At 35.8% G+C, this 20,879-nt stretch overlaps 3 non-coding genes across 3 annotated transcripts; all 3 read right to left on the bottom strand.

Moving 5' to 3' along the window:
* Nucleotides 1–16,922: 16,922 nt before the first annotated feature.
* Trnaq-uug (transfer RNA glutamine (anticodon UUG)) lies at nucleotides 16,923–16,994 on the bottom strand. The gene has a single exon. It is a non-coding gene; the product is annotated as a tRNA-Gln (tRNA).
* Nucleotides 16,995–17,418: 424 nt separating this feature from the next.
* On the bottom strand, nucleotides 17,419–17,490 carry Trnaq-uug (transfer RNA glutamine (anticodon UUG)). Its single transcript has one exon. It is a non-coding gene; the product is annotated as a tRNA-Gln (tRNA).
* A 433-nt stretch (nucleotides 17,491–17,923) lies between these two features.
* On the bottom strand, nucleotides 17,924–17,995 carry Trnaq-uug (transfer RNA glutamine (anticodon UUG)). The gene has a single exon. It is a non-coding gene; the product is annotated as a tRNA-Gln (tRNA).
* Between the last annotated feature and the right edge of the window lie 2,884 nt (nucleotides 17,996–20,879).

Raw genomic sequence — 20,879 nt, 5'->3', positions numbered from 1 at the left:
CCTAACGTCCCCAAATACCCACCAAAAATATGCCGATTACGTACTAGTTGAGTTCTGTGGTTAGCCTCTAGCTGTTACCATAAGTGCAGCTTTCCTGGAAAGGGGACTTTTCTTACCCTTCAGAACTATGCCCAAATTGTGGAAGTGAGGCTGTCATCTGTCGAGGCCAAAGTTGTACTTCTCCCTTGACGGGGGGGGGGGGGGGGGGGCTCCCTTCCACAGGACCACAGGAGTAGCCCTTCTTCTACCTCAATTTCTTTTTCAAAATAAGATCAGGTTTGCCAAATGTCATCAATAACAATAACAGTAGATTATTAACCCATTATATGGTCACTTTGCAGTAGATTAATTGCTTTTAAGGAATCCTTGGTATTGCATTTTTTTTTCAGGGTGTGAAAATATTCGTGAGATTTTTAGATGGATAAAATTCATTTTGGGTGAGTGAAATATACGAAAACAGCAAAGATCATAAATCATGATCAGTTCTGTAAAAAACTAACTTCCTAAAATGAGATGGAAGGTTGGAGTGAGGGAAAAGATGTGTACCATTTTGATTTTTTTATCTTTAGAATATTTGGACTTTTAAATTTTACATAACTAGAAAGTGTTCAAGTGAAATATTTTAAAATTAAAATTTGTTTTTTTTTTTTCCCATTTTCCACGATGTTAAATTTGTAGGGTCTGGTGGGGTAAAGTGGTCATAAAATCGTAGGTTTTCAACTTTGGTGGATAATAAATACAACAAATTATTTAAACACTTCAATTTTTTTTGTTGTTATTTTACATAGCATTATTAAAGAACACAGTACATTGAAGTTTAGAAAAAATATATTGATTTAATTAGTTTTATAACACTTTCTTTTCCCTTTGTATTTATGACCACTTTACCCCATGGGATGGGGGAAAGTGGTCATAGCATGGGGTAAAGTGGGCATAGTTAAAAATAAAGGCAAAACCATATTAAATAACCCTAATATATGTATATTTTAGTTATTTTTATGGTTATAAGTGTATGCACTAATATATGTGTGTATACACGAGTATATACGTGTCGTGTAAACATGAGTAAACACGTTCATATATGAGTAGATACATGTATACATCAGATGCATGCATGCACGTGCCTACTCAAGTATATACGTGTATACACGAGTATATAAGCATGTATACGTGATTACTTAAAGGAGTGTTGACGTACCTACACGAGTATATATATGTCATGTTTATATACGTGTCACGTTTACATACGCATATAAACGAACGTCATATGCATGTATGCACTTGTATCTCGAGTATACACGTGCATACCTGAGAATATACGTGTATAGTAGACGTATATACGCATATATGTACAAGTGTACATAAATGTATATACGGGTAAACACAAGTTAATTCGTGGATGCATCCAGTGCGTGTTTGTACGTGTCTACTCACGTATATACATGTATAAATGGAAGCTCGAGTATATACGTACGTATACGTGTAAACACAATTATATACCTGAAAAGACGTATATACGTACATTTACGTGTATACACCAGTACATATATGTATACACGAGTATATACGCTTATATACATGTATGCCTACAGAGTGAATCCAAGCTCTTGAGCAAAAATCTAAGGGGTGTGAGAGGGGAGGATAAAAAGCAAAGAATAATAAGGAGCTTATGGTCGCTGACGCGCTACATGCACACGAAGCCAGAAACTGATGGATGCAAAACATGTCACAAATTTTTTTCACAAAGATGATTTTACTCAAAATTTTAGTTTTTAAGAAATATTTAGAGCACTTGTTAAAAGTTACGGCCCGTAGTAGTTCTAATACACGCATCACAACAAAGGCGCAGCGACGGATGAAAGTTTTTCAAAAGTCTCGTTATTAAAACAGAGAGTGCTTTGTGATTGCGACGCATGTATTACAACTGCAGGTCGCAAATTTCTTCAATCGCTTTAAAACTTTCTTACGACCTAAAATGTTGTGTAAAATTGTCTTAGTGTAACAAATTTGTGACTTGTTTTGCATCCATCAGTCTTTGGCTTTGTGTGCATGTAGTGCGTCAGCATTGTGTTTGTGACCATATATTCCTTATGATTCTTACTTCTTATCCTCCCCTCTAACACCTTTTAAAAATTTTCCCAAGAGTTTAAACTCACCCTGTATACTTGCATATCATATTCTTGTATGTAAGTGTCTACTCGAGTACGTATGTGTATATACGTGTCTACCTGAGTATATAAGTGTCCGTACGCATACGAGTAAAAGCAAGTATATACGTGTATAGTCGAATGTATATCTGCATAGATAAAAAATACCCATATCGCAGATACCCATATAAGTATTTATTGGTGCATTTATGTGAATACGTTTATATACGCGCCTGCACGAGTATATGCGTATGCATACGTATATACTCGTATATTTAACCCCATTTACTGTAAAAACAATACATATTAAGTGAAATTAACATTTAATTTATACCTGTCTTATACTTAACTATTACTGACATTAGAAGAACAATATTCGTTAAGCCTAATATTATGACCACTTTACACCATCTAACTGAAATTGTTCTAAAAAATTATCTAAAATATATTCAGCTAACTGCTAATGAGTAAGCGATCTTAAGACATGTAGGAAGCTTCCTGTGCCGTCAATCTGTTCATAATTCTCACAAACAAAATTTCCCAAAGAAGTTAAAAGAGGTGTTTAGATTTTTAAATTTTTTATATTTACACAAAATATTTTTTTTACCAAATAAAATTTTTCAAGTTTTGAAATTTTGTATTCAAAATGTAGTTTTTAACTCCCCGAACCTAAAATAAAATTTTCACATTCATTCGAACATTTATTTCCAAGCTATAGTCATTTATTTGACGTATGACCACTTTACCCCATTGACCACTTTCCCCCACCAAACCCTATTTAAGATACAAGCGTAAAAATATGCTCGACTAAATCGTCGCTAAAAAGACGAATGGGTGTATCTGAAAAAAATCGAAAAATGAAATATGACCACCACAGAAATGTCCAAAGTCAATTTTATAATATGCCCAATGGGCATATCTCTACAATAAATGGTAAAAAAGTTACAGTCCCTAACACTGGTGGCAGTTCCCAAGCGATACAATAAACTGGAAATCTTGAAATCGGTGTTCTGCAAAATGCTTAAAAATGAGATTCGCCCATTCGTCTTTTTAGCGACGAAATATTTGAGGCTTATTTTCAAAATTCAATGCGTGAAATACGCTATAGGGGAATTAAAAATATCTCTAATCTTAAAAACACGGGCGACCCGATGTGAAATCACGAGAGGTCATGTGATCTCCCAAAAATTTTCTTATTTGGCAAATTTTGGCGGACGATTAGGCAAATTTTGGAGACATAATTGGAATGTTGCAATCTTTAAATGCCGGAATGGTCGCATTTCATTCCATGTACGTAAGAGTGCATATCCGAATTTTTTCATTCAGCAGATTTTAGAGTTCCATTCAGCAAATTCAGAATTTCCCCCTTTCCAATAAATTTAATCCGTGGAGTCCCTGCTTTGAGAAACGTAAGCAATTCGTATGAGAACTTTTATCATAAAAAAAAATTTCGAGGGAGAATCACTTTTTACCTCTGTGGACAAACATAACACAAGTGTTCCAAGGAAGCCATTCAGTAATTACGTAAGGGTGATTTTGGCAATTTTTGACCACCCTCCCCCCATGTAAGGGTACGTAAGATTTTTCATTCCCCCCCCCCCCATTCTTACATAAGACTCCACTGCGTTTTTCAAAATAATAAAATAACGAATCTTGCATCACTGGAATCAACATTAAATTCACTATTATTAAACTAGAAAGTCGCCCGTCATGGTATGACGGGTGAAAATTGTTTCTACATTTGAACGAAGCAATTGCTTGTTTGGTAATATTTTTTTATAGTTGAAATTTTAACCCTAACACCAGTGGATTAACCCTAAACTCCAGTGGATAGCGTCAATTCGCAACTTCAGAGCTCGAATGCGCTACCTTGCGGTGATTAACAATACTACCGAAAAAGATAAAACAGTCTATTCCACGTGTTTTCTGTGGGGTAAATTACAGGCTTCAGACAGCTTATGATGTAATGTAATTTCAGAAGAATAGAAAATAAATATTCCCACAAACACGATAAAAAATTATTTTCATTCGCAAAGCGTCAAAGCAAGTTATAAGTTACGGCATTTGTTTGTTTTACCTTTTTCATCCGCCATTTGACAGTGGCTGCAGCGCTCCCTATAGTTTATAGTACAGTAAAATTAGGCCAAAAAATGGCCAAACCCAAACATCCAAAAAAAAAAAAAAAAAAAAAATGGTGAAACATGTTGCAAATTTACTTCTTACCCTTCCAGTAAGAAGGGGTAAAAAGTCCCAGCACTTTGCGCGTCGGGTTTTGGGGGAAAGGGGGGGGGGGAGCGAAATAATCCTCTTTTTAAATAAAATAATTTCCATTACTTAAAAAAAAATACTCAAAAGTCGCAGAAATCACACTCTATAATAGTAGAATAATAAACTTGCATAGAAAAAAATGCTAATTAATCGGGGTGCACAGGAGGAGGGGGGCGGGGGGGGGGGGGCGCATGGCGCAGATTGCGTCATTGGAATTTTTAAGGCAGTTTTTTCATTTTTTCAAGGGGTATTTTTTTTCCTTTTTGAGGACTTTTACTCTGGATGGGTATTCCGTCACACTTCAGGGGTGCACCATCGCTTTGGGGGGGGGGGGGGGGGGGGACCATGAATTTGCATTCTAAAATCAACGATTGCAGTGAAGTTCATGAAAAAATTTCACTGATTTAAAACTTTTCCGAAGTACAAAATGCCACACAATGATATAGTAATGTCAGAAGGATAATTCTAAAAGATCTAAGCGAGCTCAGTAACCAATTTAGTTGTGACTGGAGTTATTAAACTGTTTAGAGCGCTGGGATGATATCTAAAACAAAATCCCTGCACCTTAAAAAATAGTTCAAATTGAGTGCAGTTCATCTCCTTCTTTTTAATTAATTTACTTCAACTTTTTTTTAATCTTTTGCCATTACCGTAAGGGGGGATAAACCGAAATTGCCAACAGTGAGACGGGCAATGCTGCAATTCTGCATCCTCCAATCCGGTGGGGGTTCTCGTTTGCAAACACCAAGTCGCCTCTCTTTTACGCAGCCGATTATGTGAATTATGCTAAATATGCGAACATATACTTGCAATACTATCTGAAACTTTCGAGTATATTATGCAATTAAAAAAAAAATTGATGCAAGTTTGAAAAAATTGATGCAAGTTTGAAAAAATTGATAAATATGTCACATCAGCTACCCAACGATCCAACGCAGTGACAAATTTAGATGGTCCAGAACCTGTAGTGATTCAACGATGGTAGAAGTCTTGATGAGAGCAATGAGCAATACAACAGTAGAATGCTAAATACTGCTCTTCCCTACCTAGGGTATTGACTCAAGTTGGTAGTGGTGTTGCTCGCCGATACTGGTCGGTCGCTGATAATAAGGTGAAATGTGATGAGGGGTAGTAACATAAAAGGATATGGAAAACAAAAAATTTAGTGGCATTTCTTTGTAAAGGAGGTATGCAATTATGTCACTAGCTTCTGTTACGAGAGTAGTTACTATCTGTAGAGATGTGTAAGCCCAAACCATCTTTTTCATTGAATAGTATGAACAGTAAAAAAGATGGAACAACAAATTGCTAAAAACTTCTAGTACGAGTTGTACGCTGATCCTCTATCAGTATTCGATGAATCTGGTTTCAGAAGTAAAGAAAACCTGTATGGTTAAGTGTTGTAGGTGTTATTATCCCCCCCCCCCTGAAGCAAAAGATCCATCCACGCCACCATCACAAAATAAACAGTTGGTGTCATATATGTTATAGATGGAAGATACCCTCTCGATCATGTTTTTCTTTTTTGGTAATGATCTGCAAGCCTCAAGGTAATATGCCAGCAATGCAGTGTATATGTCGCTTGTAAGTATGGGAAAGCTAGTGTTATTTTTGATGGGTACAAAGAAGGAGAAAGCACCACAGAAATATCTGCGTCCTATTACAACAGCAAGCCTTCCGCTCTAGAAGACTTTCTTCGCCTCATATCTTGTGCTTGCTCTGAGGGGTTCATTGGGAAAATGAATGTTTGATAAGCCTGAAAGTGGACTGAAGTGCTCAACTATATGCGCAAACTGTGTCAGACATAGCTGCAACAATAACAATTTTGCCAAGAATCTAGATTCCAAGAAAGATCTTGGTAACGAAGACTTTTTGTCACAAGTTTAGGAGAAATCATTTGAAAACTTCAGTTCTGTTGGAACTTTTATCTCAATCTGATGATGTATTTGAGGCATGCATGTTGTAACGCAAACTAAAAATTTTGCTTTTAAGTACTGCATACTGCAAGAAAGCAATATAGTAAAAGGGAAAAAAAAACAGTTCAGCATAATTTTTCTGACCATTTAATCAAATGTGCCATCAGAGGGGGAGGGGGGTAATTTTTCAGTATATTATTTCGTTGTGGGAGTGAGCTACTGTTCTTGTCGGGTGGACAGTCCTGATTTAATGTATTTTAAATTTACATGCAATAATACTTCTACTTGAAATGGAAATAAGGTGGGGGGAGGGATTGGCGTATTATTTTTTTCGGGGGAGGGGTGGGGTAGCTTTGGAAGGAGGGACACCATCGCACTTGGAGGATGGACACACTTGATTACTAACTTTAACTTTGCATAAAATATTTCCACTTGAAATGTATGGAGGGGGGAACGGGGGTACTGCTTCGTTTTACGAGGATCGGGGGTTCTTGGTGGGTTGTGTCATCCCTCTTGGGGGTAAACGCCTTTATTTTCATGCTTTTAAATTTAGTATGACATAATATTCTCTCTTGAAATGTACTCTAAAAATTCCGAAAAAATGCTCAAAACAGCAATTTTTAGATGCCCCCCATTCCAAAACCCGACGCACAATGGGGTGGGACTTTTTACCTGTTCTTATTGGAAGGGTAATAAACAATTTGCACCAGGTTTCGCTTTTTTTTTTTTTTTTTTGATGTTTGGGTCCGACCCCTATTTTTACTGTACTATTACTGGAGTTGCGAATCGTTTTGGTTCCTTCATTTTCCTAAAATGACGGTTCTACCAGCAAAACTTAAGTTGCAGGATCGAGTTCAGCCTTGTCACAATAAAGCTTTTCCTTTCATGTTAAACATTACCAAAACATATTCGCAACTCCAGCGCTCGAATACGCTACCTTGCGGTGATTTACAAAACTGCCGGAAAAACTAAAACTTTGCCACGTTGCGTTCCATGTGTGTCTGTTGACGTAAACACAGGCAGTTTGTTCTGAGTACTGTCTGATCTCGAAAGCCGCGACTAGCACCGTTGAACGGTTCTATTTTAAAAAGGGGTGACAGCTTGTTGAAGAGAATGCACCATGGTAGCATTTCTGCTAAAAAAAAAAAGCCTCAACTCGAACCAACATTTCTAATAAACGAATCCAACGGAAAACAAAAAAAAAACAAAAAAATCCCCCTCACATTCGTTATCTTTCTTATCAATATCTCCCCTATTTTGATAAAATCAGAAGCAACCTGACGCATGCGCAAATTTGAGGAAGGTTGCGGTTTAAAATGTCAAACAGTATTTATTAACGCAATCGATGTGTCTTAGTTCGATTTCTGTAGCTTTCAGCTACAGAAATTGTTTAGTCCCTTAGTAGTATTCTCGAGCTTCTCAGAATAATGTTAGTTTTCCTTATTTCCTTTTAAAATGTGAGTTGATTGAGAAATGGTTAAAGCGAAAACTCTGGATTAACAAACTTGGAAAACGTTATACAAGATAAAAAAATTTTATTGTTTCGTATGAATTTGTAAGAATATGGGTTTTTTTTAAATCTTAAATTAATTTAACTAACCATATTTTACAGCAGCATTCAGTTGGAATGGACAGTATGCAAAATATTTTCTTGAATATATTATCGTAGAACAAAATGAAAAATGTTTAACCGAGAAAGAATTTACTTTATTCCTTTTATTCTCAGCTGAAAGGTTTCGCCAAATTTGTTTACAGTTATAGTTTTAGTATTGTGCGAGCAAAGTAACCTTGGCGAGATTTCGCGTTTTTAGTTAAACCATTTTTAATTTTTATCATGAGTGGAATAAAATGATAGTAAGATTACAGAATTCGATAAGTTAAAAGAAATAATGGTCATTTCAACTGAAAAGAAAACTACTTCCATATTTCCGTGAGAATTTTGTTGATGATTTGCATAACATGACATAATTAAATCGTAACTCAGAAATTAGAAACATCGAAACAGAAAAATTTCAAATTAACCGATTCGGGAATTTGAGAGAAATAACTCAGCTACAAATGCAAAACAATAAGCGCTAGCCAAGCAAGGCAAAGAAGTATCATCTTCTGTTGATAATAATTCGTAATGTCATATAATTAAATTATCTTGCATTAATTGTTGTTCTTGTCAGGCCACAAGTATTATTTAGTTTTATCAAGAATTGATAAATATCGAATTCAACATCGTGGAAATGGCTGCTTAGAACTACGAACTACGTAGTTTGCATTAATGTTTGACGTTTAGTAATGCTTCTTGAATTCTCATTTATTTCTACGTGGGCCAAAATATCCTCAGGACTTAAAATATTGATTTAAAAAAGGATAAAACAAAAAAAATTATGCATATGAACAAAATTTACTACGCTTATTAGCATTTTTTTCGTTACCACGTGCGTTTGTTTTAGGTTTTTCGTCCGCCATTAGACAGTGACTGCAGTGCCCCCTATAGTTCGTTGGAGTTGCGAATTACCAAATTATCATGCCGTGGCGCGAGTTTCATTGTTGAAACACGTGGGTTACTTTATCATCGGCTATTATTTATATGAGGATTAAACGTTTTTGTGTAAAGAAATATTTACTATAAAATTGGAATTTAGACTGAATGTTTTTTCTACATTTTTTGTATAAGATGCGATGCCAATTAATAATAAAACCTGCCATACATAGTGCGATTCTTTTAGTTTTTTTTTACACTATTCATTCTTTGTAAGACAAATAAAAAAAGCTCACACCCTGTCTTTTACCTTCCAGACGCTAATGAAATATAATCCCTGTCAAACCACTTGACCGCGCGTTTTCAAATGTACAATATCGACTTGGAAAATTTTTCGTAAGAAAGGGTTTAACTCCCCCCCCCCCCCCCCCCCCCAAAGTAAGGGTATATTTAGATTTTCCAACTCCCCTCCCCCTCGTGACCCTTACGTAATTAATGAATGACCCCCAAGTTTCTGTTTGAGGCTGCTTATTGGTCCAGTACAAACGCGCTAAATCCATTACATTTCCAAATGGGAGAGAAAGCAATTGCTTCCTCCTGATCACTAAAATTAGGAGCTGTTTACAAATGATGTCACAATTTGAGAGGGTCGTGAAATTGTGAAAGGAGGAGAGAGGGAGTAGCAAGAAGTGTGACATCACATATTTTTTTATAAGAATATGTTTATGAAAAATAGCGTGACATGTGCCAATGGGGAAAGGGTGAGGTGAAGTGTGACACTTCGTAACAAAGGGAGAGGGGGTGTCAAATTAAAAAAACAAGTGTTACAACAAATATGGACACTCCCTTACAGACAGCCCTGCAATGATTCTATCTGAACTTATATCAAAAATATTGCCTTATTTTTTATCTAAAATTTTGGGGCGTCCTGATGTGAGGTCACACAATGTCTCTGTGGCCTCATAAAAAATGCCTTTATTGGCAGGATAATCTCGGAAAATCTGGGACAGCATTTCAAATTGCAATTGCTTTTACATAGTTAGTTGTAATCGTTCGTTCTTGTAAAATTTATCATCTGTGAAGCCATGTTTCACTGTTTTTGAAACTTATGTTTTTCATGTCAATGTTTAGAATTTCTAAAAAAAACTGATAAATTAATATTTTTGTTTTTGCTGTAATGATGCCTAATATCTCTTCTCATGATGTGAGCTACATGCATGCTCGTAATTTATTATTCGGTAAAATTTAGTTTCATTCGGTACATTAAAAATTTCTCCTCATCCAAAAATTTAAGTAACAGACAAACATGTTTAAAACATCAACAACTTCCGGAATTGAACATTGTTGGTTCGAATTGCATACAATTTCGCTAACATCATTTTTCACGTTTAAAAGGTCGCCGCTGCTTAACCCCATTCCGCTCATGTATTGACACGTGTAAACCCTTACAGATGTTTTCTAACAACTGTTTTAGAAATGGGTGCGTTTTTATAGCATTCGATTTCGATTGAATATCAAGTGACGGAAACGGTGTGGGAAAAAGGAAATCAGTCTCTGATGATGACGTCAGAACAGCTCTCGACCAATGGTCTGGCCGTGGACGATCCTGTCACTGACGTAACATGTAAAGGTGAATTAGAAAAAAGAAAACGGGCGCCAGAGATTTGAGAAATCCCTCTTCTAGATGTTTTGCTATATTAAGCTACTCTAAGTGCAATTTTCAATGGATATTTTTAGGAAAGAAAGTGAATGTGTATAGCTTTGAGTAAGTTACGTGGAACTGTTTTCTATTTAGTTGACAGTGTCGACATTGCATTAATGTGTGTACGATTGTAGATTTTTAGTGCAGTTTTTGCTGACAGAAATAATATATTTTTGACGTAAAATCGGGAAGGGAAAAATAATTGGCGATCCTGTACCTTTTTTTTAATATATATATAGGCAAATTCACTCAATGAACAGTTCGGCAACTACTTTGATTTTTATTTGCTGAAAAGAGAATTAGGTATTCATTGCAAATAGATCTGCCGAAAGCCAAAGCAAGCCCTTTGTAAGTTTGGTCGCCTGGATTTTCCCTTTATAAAACATATAATCAGTGTTGGATCTAGAGGCGCACTTACTCCGTGCATTAACTTCTAGAGCGCGGAAAATTCACTGTATTGTTGTGGTTTTTTTTTTTTTTTTTTTCTTTGAAAATCAATAAAAGGAATATGGGAAGGGATGATCGCAGTTTCAAGATTTGCCTCGACTCGGGAAAAATCGTAGATCCGGCACTGCGCATTATATTCCGAATCTAAGTTGGACTCCTCCAAGAGTCAAGTCTCTTGTTTTCACTTTTATGGCTTCTCGTCTGCCGTGATTGCAAATTCATTTATTTTGCCTCGTTATAAAGTTTCAAATTCAAATAATAAATCGGACTTTTGCTTTTGGCAGGGCCGATCCTAGCAGGTGTGCAGAGTGTGCACCGCACAAGGGTGGCCAAAGCAAGGGGCGGCCGCAGGTCGCATCATGTAGTTCTTATAAGCAAGAAAAATTCCTCAAGAATTTCTCACAAGATAACTTATAATAAGTCGAATAAATATGCTGATTTTTAAATGTTCAATTAATCAAAGTAAGTGTCGATTTCCCGACAGCATAGCATAGTTTAAGAAAAATAAAATGTTTGGGAACATTGCGTTGGTTCATTGTCCGTTAATATTTACTTTTTACACAAATGCTTCATTTGGCTGCAAAATTTGTGACAGAACCAGTAATCAGGCATGGATACAGGGGAGGGGAAATGGCCCCCTCCTGAAGCATGAAAGAGTGCCTTCTAAAAGCAGCACCGAGGGCGGCCACTAATGTTTACCCCCCCCCCCCCAAGCTTTTATAGACTTAAAGAGTGAAGGCGTATTTTATTTATAAAAAAAAAGCTTTACTGTTTAGATACTCTCGCAAGCATTTCAAACAACAAATTCTGTGTTCAACAATCGTGGATGCGTGGAAAGAAAGTGGAAAATTGCGACAACTTTGAGAGTCAAACATATGAATGACGAACTAAAATTATGTAATTTCCCCCCTTTACGGCAATTTTTCTTATTATAATCCCGAATAGATGCTCGGTTTCAGATCAGGCAGGAGAACAGGGCTCTTGCCCCGGGTCGCAAATTTAAACGATGATCCAAAAGGATGCCATGACCTCCTTGACGAGACTAAAAAATACTTAAAATTGCGTTTCTAGGACTTTAATTTCGGAAAATTTCGCTGGTTGAACCGCTGATCATAAGTCTCTGATTCACAATTAAAAGTATTTATTAAGTCTTTGATTCACCCCTTCCACCTTAACTTAATCAAACATAGCCTAAAATTGTTGGCTCCAAAATCCAAAATGTGTTTTTAGGGGACAGCCCTTCCTACTGTCATAAAATTGCTTAATGAGATTTTTTGGATTTCTTTTCCCGAAATTTTTGTGATGGACATTTTGCGATTACTACCAAAGACAGTCTCAATTCGCGTCTTTAGAGAGGCCCCTAATCCCACCCCCTCTCCCTTTATTTATTGAAAAACAAACAAAAATTTCGTTTTTCAAACACCATTTTCAAGAACTTTTGGGGAAGGACCCCGGATCCCCCTTTTCTCTAATGCAATCACTACAGCTCAAAATTTCGTTTTTAGACGGTTCCTTGGAGCCACAGAACCCTTCCCGCCTAAACTAGCCTGAAATTGACTTCAGTTTCGAAAAACAGTCCGTGAGGGCACACCGAACCCCAGCCCGCTCTTAGTCCCATCGTTATCAAACAATGCCTAAAATACGTTTTTGGGACTTCAATATCTAAAAATTTCCGGAGGATAACTGCTTAACTTATGTAACTTTCTACCACGCTAGGGCATACCCATCAATCTTCGAGGTGAGGTGGACAAAAGTCTATAGTTGTATTTTTCCGATATTAATATCGAAAAACATCCGTTAAGCTCTGCCGAAGCGTCCCAGTTTCGTTAACGTCACCAAAGATAGTATATAAAATTGCACTTTTAGAAACATCCGCTTGGAAGCTCCAAAATCCTTCCTTCTAAAAAAAAAATACCTATAATGGATTTTAGTTCTGAAAAATATTTCGGTTCAGAATATTTTCACGTTTCCCCTATTGTTTTCAAATATAGTCAAAAATGGGTTTTTGAAACAATAGTGCCGAGAAATTACCTGAAGGAAAGCCGCTAGATCACTTACCGTCACCAAAGATAGCCTGAATTTGCGAACTTCAATTTCGAAAACTTTCGATGGGAGACGATTGAATCTCCCTCCCTCTAGCAACGTCAGCAAAGGTAACCCAAAATTGCGTGTTTAAAACTTCAGTTTCGGAAAATTTTCGGGAAGAGCACCGATCCTTCCTACGCTACGGTCACAAAAATAGCTTCAAATTGATTTCAATTTTGAAAGAATTTTAGGAAAGAACTCCAACATTACTATTGCCTGAAGTCTCGAAAAAGTTCCTAAAATTGCGATATTTGACGTCAATTTCGAAAATTTCTCTATGCACCCTGAATATTCCCGACTCTTTTGTCCTTGCAACCGAACACAACCAAAGATTAACTAAAACTATTTTTCATACGCCAATTTCGATAATTTTCTCGGAGCAATCCCCCCCCCCCCTATCGCTTTCCCGTCCTCCGTCCTTCCTCTGATGTCACCGAAGACAGACTATAAAATGCGTTTTTAAGACTAGTAAATTTCGGTATCTATTACTTTCTTCAAAGAGATATAAATTGTTACCTAAGGAGTTTCTTACTATAAAACTTTTCTTCCTTTTTATAAGTTCATCATTCTTCTGTTTTTTTTTCCCCTTTCTTTTTTAAATTAGAACTTGGTTCAGAAATTTGAAGAAAGATTTATATAGACGTTAAAGATTAGTGAAAATATGCAAATTACTCTTGAGGGGCGGCACATCAGGTCTTTGCTCACGGGCGGCCGACACCCTAGGATCGGCCTTGGCTTTTGGGGGGGTTCCTTGTGATATTTAGCGGGGTGCACCCTTGCTCGTAGGGGGGGACCCTTGATAAAACCTGGAATTCCGATCAAGGACGGATCTAGCCTCTGGTTTTGTTGGGAGTCAAAGTAATTTGCAAGCCTGAATAGGGGGCTGGAGCGAATTTCCGAAATGTGAGCCCCAAAAATATTGTTTTGGGCTATATTTGGGCACTTTAGGAGGAGTCATGTCTCATGTGGGAGCGTGTCTTAAAGCGCCCCCCTCCATCTCTCTGGATCCGTGCCCAATTCCGTTTCGCGAAATTTCGTTAGTGGAGTCCAACGTGACCATTCTAAAAGACAAAACTCAGTACTTTTTATTATGCAGATTGATGCGTCATTAATAGATATTACTCATCCCCGATTTCTATTCAGAATGTTTCTTTAAGAGGAAAAGTGCTGAGAGGGTTCCTCTCAGGGAGTTATCCTCTATGAAAAACTCATCTACTTTTAAAGGGGAAGGGAAGCAACAGTTATTTTAGACCTTTATTTTAAATTACACTTGCTCTCTCTCTCTTTTAACACAATTCTCAAAGTTTGGTCAGTTTGGCTGTGTGTGTGTGTGTGTGTGTTTTTTTTTTTTTTTTTTTTAAATCATATATCAAATAAAACGCGCAAAAAATAGCATTCGATGTGGGAAAAAAAAAGGATGTGTACCTCCACATTACTGTCTTTTAAGCTTATTAAATAATCGAAGTTTTTTACTAACTCAAAAGAATGTACGCGTGCTAGAAGCAATACTTCTCAAATAAATTGCTTTTTAGACATTTTCCTACACACACAAAAGTGTATTAAATAACATTGAAAATTGTACTTGCCAATTTTGAGAAATGTAATGTTTCTGTTTGCTAGGGCTGGGCGATATACCGATATACCCTCATATATCGATAAATATATCTACTACCGCGATAACGATATTTGAATTTCTATCCGTCCGATATATCGTTTGAAAAGAAAATATGGGACTTAATTACGGAGAAATTAAAATACTGACTTAAAAATACATAATCTTTCATAGCTCTGTGTAATGGGTAAGTGATTGAAATTTCAAGATATTTTCTGCATTCTTCAAACAGTTATTTAATTTTGAATTATAGTAAAAGGGAAAAATTCGCAAGGCCGCCGAAGGTAAATGTGGGCCCCTTTGTCAGTTTGGTCTCCGAATCCCCTCCCCTTATCAAGTTTTCCAAACTTATACTACTACCATTCAGAACGGGGTCCTTCCGAGGACCCCCCGCTCTATTTCTGACAAAGCTGACATAGCCTCTCGTGGGCCCATAAAGGTGAACGTGTATTGGTTAAGACAGCATCTTAATGCAACTATTAAAAATCAACCAATTGAAGTATCAACACTATTCATAGTTCAAATTAAACATAAGACATTGATATTGAGCTAAATAAAGCTTTTTGCTCACAAAACAACCACTTCACTTTGAAAAGCTTCCCGCCAAACAAGATAAACAATTTAAAAGATCTATCTATATTTCTGAGGAGTTGAAGGTGGGAGGAGGTTCTAATGGAAGTAGCTGTGATGAAAAAGGAGAAGAGGGAGGATGATAGTTTGACAGATACTTGGCGGGCAAACTAGATATCATAACTTTTTATGGCTGAGGGTTTTTGGGTTTAGGATGCATGTTTTCTTTTTTGTGAGGAAAAGTTAAAGGTTTTCTTGGCGGGGAAATTTTTACGACAGGGTTGTTTTTGATGAGATATCACATATTTTTGCATTGATATTATTACTTTGTCTGTATTTTTAGAATTGAGAACTTCAAGTCAGAAAATTTTCAATTGAAACAACGCTGTTTTGTGTTTTTAAGGAACAATAATGGCTAGCCTAATTTTACGTCAAGTTATTTTCTGACTATTAAGATTCTATGTTCTTTTTGCGAGAATTGGGCGGTTAAAATTTTATTGCAATTCTTGCATCCTCCCTGTTGCAAAGAAAACTTCTTGGATAATAACATACTATATTTTAAATTATATTGTTTTCGAGTATTTTACAACTTCGCAATAAATTCTATTATAGTTTCTTTATTTGACAGATTATTCAACATTTTCATGAAGGTTTCTTTAAATGTTTTACAGCTTGAGGGCTATTTTAATTTAGCTTTTCACTTTTTGTTTAATTACATTTTTTCTTAAATTGTGGATTATTTTACGTTTTATGGGATAATTTTAATTGTTTGGTGATTTATCTTTTTCTTGATAGAAGTCTTTGTCTTGTTTAATACCTAGTTTTGCTTAAAAGTTCATTTAAAAAACGAAATAACGCATGTTATCACCAAACAAAAAAAAAAAAAAAAGCTAAGCCATTAAATATTTTAAATTTGAATGTGTCAGAAGATCTATACAACTTTACTCGATGTCAAATCGAGGATATCCCAAATTTGCCATAGCGAATGCGCATGTTGCGCGCGGACTAAGCTCATTAAAAGTCTTGCTTAAATTAACTGCAAAAAATTTTTCAGCTAACAAATTACTGCAAAGCACGGATATCCACACACGTATTTCATATATTTTCAATTCATTATGTGTTGTTTGTGAAAACTCCATTAATTTAGAAAATAAGCAAACCGATAAAAAAAAGTGCTATTTTTCGCTTTCAATTAAAAAGTTATATGTGCCGTATTCATATGCGTACAGTTTCATATAATTTGTCACGTAAAATATTGTAATGGTTTAACCCCAGTTTCGCGCGGACATTTAAAATTTCTTCCCTCCATAAATACATCAAAACTGAAAAACAGGGGGAAGTTAATTTCGTATCGGCAAAACTTTGGGGGGGGGGGGGGGACAGCATTCTAATCTCATTCATTAATTTGTTTCTCTGCTTAAGTATAAACACACAACATAGAATCTGAAAACAGAAAACCCAATGAGCCAAGTCTGCGCGCATGCGCAGTCGCTGTGGCAAATTTGTGATATCCGCGATTTAACGTCTAGTTGCAACTGTTGGATATGTTTTAGTCTTGATTGAATTTCAATTCCTAAGACAACTTTGGAATAACTGTTACATCTAACTGTCACAATATGTTGTCCACATCTATGTGTATTCGATTCGTGTTCATAATCGTTAGTTTTTCAAACAGCACAAAAAAAAGTATTTAAAAAAATCAAGGTTCCACCGAGATTTGAACTCGGATCGCTGGATTCAAAGTCCAGAGTGCTAACCATTACACCATGGAACCTCCTTCCCATGCAGGGATTCGAACCCGGAATATCTGCATGAAAGCAAGAACGTCTAACCACTAGACGGCATGGAACACATTTAGTTTGTGAATCGGAAGGAAGAGCAGCGCATTTTCAACCATCACGCAAAATAACATGCTAACTAATCTATTCAGAAATATTCATGTCTTTCGCAGCAATACTGAACGAAAAGCAACGAAGCACGAAGAAACCTTCTGCATAAGTCGGAATACAAATGCGCAAAGAAACACAACAGACAGGAAACATCTTTAAAAAAAAAATGCTCCGGCATAATTGAGTGAACCAAATTGAATCAATCTTCGTTGGAAGCAAACAGGTTCGTTATCTGTTTCCTTTGCACGTACTTCTTGAAATGAAACAATTTAAATACAAAATAAATGAAAAGTAAAAAAAAAAAAATCAAGGTTCCACCGAGATTTGAACTCGGATCGCTGGATTCAAAGTCCAGAGTGCTAACCATTACACCATGGAACCTCCTTCCCATGCAGGGATTCGAACCCGGAATATCTGCATGAAAGCAAGAGCGTCTAACCACTAGACGGCATGGAACACATTTAGTTTGTGAATCGGAAGGAAGAGCAGCGCATTTTCAACCATCACGCAAAATAACATGCTAACTAATCTATTCAGAAATATTCATGTCTTTCGCAGCAATACTGAACGAAAAGCAACGAAGCACGAAGAAACCTTCTGCATAAGTCGGAATACAAATGCGCAAAGAAACACAACAGACAGGAAACATCTTTAAAAAAAAAAATGCTCCGGCATAATTGAGTGAACCAAATTGAATCAATCTTCGTTGGAAGCAAACAGGTTCGTTATCTGTTTCCTTTGCACGTACTTCTTGAAATGAAACAATTTAAATACAAAATAAATGAAAAGTAAAAAAAAAAAAAAAAAAAAATCAAGGTTCCACCGAGATTTGAACTCGGATCGCTGGATTCAAAGTCCAGAGTGCTAACCATTACACCATGGAACCTCCTTCCCATGCGGGGATTCGAACCCGGAATATCTGCATGAAAGCAAGAACGTCTAACCACTAGACGGCATGGAACACATTTAGTTTGTGAATCGGAAGGAAGAGCAGCGCATTTTCAACCATCACGCAAAATAACATGCTAACTAATCTATTCAGAAATATTCATGTCTTTCAGGGGTGCCCACAGGGGGGGATTATGGCGCAAGTTGCGCCATCAAAAATTTTTGGGGGGGATTTTTTTCCAGAAGTTTTTTTTTTCTTTAGAAAATGAATTTTTGAACTTTGGAATGAAAAAATGTTTTAACTCATTCAGCAAGAAATAGATGCATTAATAATACTTTTTTCACGTACTCTTCAGGGCCATCGCTGTAGCACCCCCCCCCCCCCCCCATTTTTTCAGAAGTGGGGCCGCAAATTTCATTTTAGCGATGCAACTAACGAAAAAAAAGAAAAACTCTTCGTTGTTTTTTAAAATTAAAATAGTTATTATAAATGAACAATCGAAATAATAGTGACAAAAAGTATTTTTGTAAAATTTGAATAGAAAATGTAATTTTAAAATACAATTTAGGAACATCCATGATTCTCTTTTATTAAGAGTATCTTAGTCTATGGGCCGAGTGCAAATATCGTTCAAGTTCGTTTACCAATCTTAGGGACTACGTGAACTTGCTTGAAATCTATTATAAATGATGAACTCAATAGAAAAATACAATGTTCACAAGCTGGAATTGTCTCATTAAGTTTTAATTAGTAATTGAAATAGGAACTATGTTCCGTGGACTGTTAGCACTTACACAAAAAAATTTGTCTCTAGATGACGCTATTAAACACAATATTTATAATCTAAAAATGTAATAAACAGTTTTCCAACCGAAATTTTACTGTTTTGCTCAATTTTTCGTTGCAAAATATATTAATGCGTTTTAAATTACCTTCTTTCGCTTAGTAATTTTGTAACTAAAAGGAAATCAAAAATTGTATCAATCCGCGGCTCTGAATGATCTTCATCTCAAGATTTCGTTTATTACACTAGAGCCAGCGCACATAGACATTGTTAAGTACAAAAAATTAGAAGGCACTTTACTTCACAAAAAAGATATTAATGAATCACCGAATAGCAATAATTGCCCTACAAAATCTTAAGAACATAAACAACTCTAACAGATGCCATCGATGTTTGAAAAATATTATAAAATTAAACATTAGCAGACGATAAATTGAAAACTAAAAAGTATATTTCATATCACGATGTTTTACCTTTTCCTTTTTTAATAATATTGCTTTTTGATTACAGACGATATTTTGAGCTCATTTTTAGCCTACTTTCTCGTCAAAGTAACATAAAATAAAAAAGGACATAAAAGGTGGTTTACTGTGCTAAGGTTAATGTATCGTAAAAATATTGCTTAGTACAAAAAATAAGTCAAAAAAATAGATACAATAATTAAATAAATATCAAATTCAAAAGTAGGGGTTTGAGATGGGGAAAATATTTGTCTGTCGGTCGACCTATGTGCTCCCCCCCTCCCTTCCCCCCCCCCAAAAATTAACAAATCGTTTGATTCAAACAAACTTTTTTACTTCCTTTTTCAAAAAAGGAAGTATTGTATTCGCGAAAAAAAATTTCACTCAAAAATTACCTCAATTTCCATTTTGCTCAGTCCCGAATGAATGTTGAGGTTTTTTTTTTTTCGACTCGACCTCACGTGGATAAGTGCCTAGAAGCACGAAATATCGATTTTGACGATTCCTGATTTAATTACAGCGAGTTTTCTCGTGACGTCCGTCCGTACGTATGTATGTGCGTATGTATGTCGCATAACTCAAGAACGGTATGTCCTAGAAAATTGAACTTTGGTACGTAGACTCCTAGTGGGGTCTAGTTGTGCAACTTCCCTTTTGGTTGGTTGCATTCGGGTGTTTCTAAAGGGGTCTTTTGCCACTTTTTTGGAGGAAATCATTGTTAATTTCGATGTAAACTCAAGTGGTGTTATAATTTGGAGGACACTTGGCAATATATCGCCAGTCTTTTGGTCGCCAAGTTTACAAATTTGGCGATTTTTTTTTAAATCTGGTTTTATTCGCCACTGTTGGTGATATTCAGAGAGTAAACTACTGAATCACACTTAAATTGCCAATAATGGGAAAATTACATTAAATTGGAGTAAAAGTCTTCCCGATGACACCTCATTCCGGTATTTCATTTTTTGATGTGAATATTTTTTCCTTCAATTTTGAACAGTTCAAAGCACTTTATATTAGCGCTTGCGGGAAAAATTTTAGACAAATATAAAATGCGAACTTAGAGACGGATTTGTTTAAGAAAAAACTTTGTTGGAAAAAAATCTTGATGAAAATATTTTTACAAAAAAATTTTTAATTAGCCATTTAAGGGCAATTTTTCAACAATTAAATTTTTTTTTTTAACATTAACGACAACGCGAAAAATTATTTTATGTCACCAAAAATTGACAAAATGGAGTAGATTCTGAATACATTCTCAATTTTTGGTGACAAGAAATAAAAATGAAAGTTATTAATAAATGTAGAAATATCATATCTCATAGACTTAACATTGATGAAAGTCAGAGATTAATACGACTGAATCAAAATGAAATGAATTTAAAGCGCAAATGTTTTTACCAGGGCTGCGGAGCTGGAGTGAAAAAGAACCAATTCCGAACTGTGACTCTTACCTTATCCCCTCGTTTGTGCACTAACTATCAAGCAAATATTCATTGCTGATGCTTGAATAATTTAATCCAGTGGTGAATAACCTTTTTTTTTTTACCTGCGGGTGACAACTCACATTAATAGGAATCTCGTGGACCAGAACAAATATCAAATTTATTTATATGATTTAAGTTTTTCTAGATAGCAT

This window comes from Uloborus diversus, chromosome 6, assembly GCF_026930045.1.
Source record: "Uloborus diversus isolate 005 chromosome 6, Udiv.v.3.1, whole genome shotgun sequence".
Taxonomy (NCBI): Eukaryota; Metazoa; Arthropoda; class Arachnida; order Araneae; family Uloboridae; genus Uloborus; species Uloborus diversus.
Note: the sequence above shows the minus strand (reverse complement) of the source record. Positions and strands in the feature narration are given on the sequence as shown.